This window comes from Triticum urartu, chromosome 6A (assembly GCF_056163025.1).
Source record: "Triticum urartu cultivar PI428250 chromosome 6A, HENAU_Tu73, whole genome shotgun sequence".
In the NCBI taxonomy this organism is placed as follows: Eukaryota; Viridiplantae; Streptophyta; class Magnoliopsida; order Poales; family Poaceae; genus Triticum; species Triticum urartu.
This window is the reverse complement of record NC_141878.1, coordinates 587,829,174-587,833,645: the sequence shown is the minus strand read 5'-3', so window position 1 is coordinate 587,833,645 and position 4,472 is coordinate 587,829,174. Positions and strand designations below refer to the sequence as shown.

The following is a 4,472-nucleotide window of genomic DNA, read 5'->3' as shown; positions in this document are numbered from 1 at the left end:
GGTCACAACTACTCCGAAGAGAAGAAGGTTCGTGTTGCATCGATGGAATTTACAGAGTATGCTCTTGTATGGTGGGATAATAAAAACCGTACTCATGAGCGACCAACGACATGGGCTGACATGAAGCGAATCATGAGGGAACGTTTTGTGCCTGCTTATTACACTCGCCAGCTTCATAGTAGATTGCGTCGTCTAGTGCAAGGTACGAAATCAGTTGATGAGTACTATAAGGAGATGCAAGTTTTGATGATCCGTACAGCTGTGTGTGAGTCTGCGGAGGCGACCATGGTACGTTTCTTTGAGGGGTTAGAAGAAAAGATTCGCGACCGTGTTGATTTAATGCAATATAATGATATTCATGAGTTGCTTCATCAAGCGGAGCGTGCTGAACGTTGGGTATTGGAGAAGCAAGCTTCAGAGACTCGTCCGACTTACTATAGTGGGAGACGTGGTTCTTCTCCTATTGATGGGGGGTTTAGTGCTAAACCGACTCCTTCTTATAAGTCAGGAAGCATTGAACAGAGCGAAGTGGCGGCTATGCCAAAGGAGGTCTCTCAGGTTTCATCTAATGGGACGTCATCGCATCACCGTAATATTATTTGTCACAAGTGTGGAGGACGTGGACACATGAAGCATGAATGTTCCAATCAATGAAGGGTTCTACTTGTTGATGCGGAATATATTTCAGAATCTGAAGATGATACGCCTAAGTTAGAGGATGGAATCGAAAGAGATCATGGTGATACCATACTATGTTATCCTCAAGATGATCCTGATATGGAGAGTTTGCTAGCACATAAGGTCCAGCGAGATGACAGGGCCATTGTTGAACAAGGACAACGGCGGAGTATTTTTCAAACTGCATGTACCATCAAGGGAGATGTTTGCAAACTGATAATTGATGGGGGCAGTGCTAGCAACATGATTAGTAAGGATGTGGTGGAGTCTCTTTTGTTGCCAACATGGGAGCACCCAAGACCATACTATATGAAGTGGATAAATGATGTTGGCAAAGTGAAGGTAACTCACAGGGTGAAGGTTCCTTTTTCTGTTGATGGCTATGTTGATAAGGTGGAGTGTGATGTTATGCCACTACATGTTTGTCACCTTATTTTGGGGCGTCCGTGGCAGCATGATGTTAACGCACTTCATCACGGGCGAACAAACAGGTACACTTTTATGCATAAGGGTGAGTTCTATGCTATTCTTCCTAAGGATGCACAGAATATAAAGTGTACTGTAGAGGTGTTCAAGAAGAAATCTGCAAGGCCTAAGTCGAAACAGAGGACGGTTTCCTTTCAAGGGAGAGAGGATGATGTGACACTGCCTATGGAGACAAATATTTCATTGCCGGAGAAGTATGCCGTACCAGCTAAACGCACTGGAAAAGGAAATCAATTTGTTACTATTGATTCAATACATAAACAAAGTCTGGCCATGACGCACATCGCTCTGGAGATACAGGTATTACAGATTGGCACGATGACATTTCAAATTGTACAGTCGAAGGAAGTGAAGCCTACTTTTCGAACCCCATGCAATCATGATATGGAGGGGAAAATGCAAGTTAAGGACTCAGGAGGATGCATGCGTTTTCCTTAGTCCTAGTTCGTTTCCTTTTCAATAAGTACTAGTCTGTTTTGTCTTTTGTGATCAACGTGCTGGATAATTAAATTAGTTAAGATGTGATTAGAAAGATAGGAGAGAGAGAGTCCGTGTAGTGTTTTTCTTGTTTAAGTCGGTTTAGCCTGGTCGTTTTTCTCGCCTATATAAAAGGCCGGCTTCGGCCATGTACGGGATAGCTTTGGTTGAAGTTATTTTCCAGAGATGAATAGATCGGTAACTCGGGGTATCTCCGAGCCGCTGTTTGATATTTGTTGAATAGCTCTTGGGGCTTTGTGATTTTGGCGTGAGATTGATTCCAGAATTTCAGTTTCCGCTGGTCTGCTGAAGATCGTCCACGTACTTCCTCTCTAGGGTGTGCGTGTTGTTGTTGTGGTGATTGCATCTACAAGATCGCGAGCACCACATCATTTCAGGTGACATCGTATCGTGAAAGATTGGGCAAATTATTTGTACCATCGATTTTCTGTCGACGGTCGCATCAGTACATTTGAAACAATGTGGAATAATTTCGCAACTCACGCCACCCGGAACACCACAGCGTAATGGTGTGTCCGAACGTCGTAATCGTTCTTTACTAGATATGGTGCGATCTATGATGTCTCTTACTGATTTACCGCTATAGTTTTGGGGATATGCTCTAGAGACGGCCGCATTCACGTTAAATAGGGCACCATCAAAATCCGTTGAGATGACGCCTTATGAACTGTGGTTTGGCAAGAAACCAAAGTTGTCGTTTCTGAAAGTTTGGGGCTGCGATGCTTATGTGAAAAAGCTTCAACCTGATAAGCTCGAACCTAAATCGGAGAAATGTGTCTTCATAGGATATCCAAACGAAACTATTGGATACACCTTCTATCACAGATCCGAAGGCAAGACTTTTGTTGCTAAATTCGGAAACTTTCTGGAGAAGGAGTTTCTCTCGAAAGAAGTGAGTGGGAGGAAAGTAGAACTTGACGAGGTAACTGTACCTGCTCCCTTATTGGAAAGTAGTACATCACAGAAACCTATTTCTGTGACACCTACACCAATTAGTGAGGAAGCTAATGATAATGATCATGAAACTTCAGAACAAGATACTACTGAACCTCGTAGATCAACCAGAGTAAGATCCGCGCCAGAGTGGTACGGTAATCCTGTTCTGGAAGTCATGCTACTAGATCATGATGAACCTACGAACTATGAAGAAGCGATGGTGAGCCCAGATTCCGCAAAATGGCTTGAAGCCATGAAATCTGAGATGGGATCCATGTATGAGAACAAAGTATGGACTTTGGTTGACTTGCCCAATGATCGGCAAGCAATTGAGAATAAATGGATCTTCAATAAGAAGACTGACGCTGACGGTAATATTACTGTCTACAAAGCTCGACTTGTCGCAAAAGGTTTTCGGCAAGTTCAAGGGATTGACTATGATGAGACCTTCTCACCCATAGCGATGCTTAAGTCTGTCCGAATCATGTTAGCAATTGCCGCATTTTATGATTATGAAATTTGGCAAATGGATGTCAAAACTGCATTCCTGAATGGATTTCTGCAAGAAGAGTTGTATATGATGCAGCCGGAAGGTTTTGTCGATCCAAAGGGAGCTAACAAAGTGTGCAAGCTCCAGCGATCCATTTATGGACTGGTGCAAGCCTCTCGGAGTTGGAATAAACGCTTTGATAGTGTGATCAAAGCATTTGGTTTTATACAGACTTTCGGAGAAGCCTGTATTTACAAGAAAGTGAGTGGGAGCTCTGTAGCATTTCTGATATTATATGTGGATGACATATTACTGATTGGAAATGATATAGAATTTCTGGATAGCATAAAGGGATACTTGAATAAGAGTTTTTCAATGAAAGACCTCGGTGAAGCTGCTTACATATTAGGCATTAAGATCTATAAAGATAGATCAAGACGCTTAATTGGACTTTCACAAAGCACATATCTTGAAAAAGTATTGAAGAAGTTCAAAATGGATCAAGCAAAGAAAGGGTTCTTGCCTGTATTACAAGGTGTGAAGTTGAGTCAGACTCAATGCCCGACCACTGCAGAAGATAGAGAGAAAATGAAAGATGTTCCCTATGCTTCAGCCATAGGCTCTATCATGTATGCAATGCTGTGTACCAGACCTGATGTGTGTCTTGCTATAGAGGTACCAAAGTAATCCAGGAGTGGATCACTGGACAGCGGTCAAGAACATCCTGAAAAACCTGAAAAGGACTAAGGATATGTTTCTCATATATGGAGGTGACAAAGAGCTCATCGTAAATGGTTACGTTGATGCAAGCTTTGACACTGATCCGGACGATTCTAAATGGCAAACCGGATACGTGTTTACATTAAATGGTGGAGCTGTTAGTTGGTGCAGTTCTAAACAAAGCGTTGTGGCGGGATCTACATGTGAAGCGGAGTACATAGCTGCTTCGGAAGCAGCAAACGAAGGAGTCTGGATGAAGGAGTTCATATCCGATCTAGGTGTCATACCTAGTGCATCGGGTCCAATGAAAATCTTTTGTGACAATACTGGTGCAATTGCCTTGGCAAAGGAATCCAGATTTCACAAGAGAACCAAGCACATCAAGAGACGCTTCAATTCCATCCGGGATCTAGTCCAGGTGGGAGACATAGAGATTTGCAAGATACATACGTATCTGAATGTAGCAGACCCGTTGACTAAGCCTCTTCCACGAGCAAAACATGATCAGCACCAAAGCTCCAGGGGTGTTAGAATCATTACTATGTAATCTAGATTATTGACTCTAGTGCAAGTGGGAGACTGAAGGAAATATGCCCTAGAGGCAATAATAATGTTATTATTTTATTTCCTTATATCATGATAAATGTTTATTATTCATGCTAGA

At 42.5% G+C, this 4,472-nt stretch overlaps 1 pseudogene; it reads left to right on the top strand.

The window, feature by feature from the left end:
- The first annotated feature begins 234 nt into the window (after positions 1 to 234).
- Positions 235 to 1,602, top strand: LOC147966721 (uncharacterized; annotated as a pseudogene).
- The last annotated feature ends 2,870 nt before the right edge of the window (positions 1,603 to 4,472 follow it).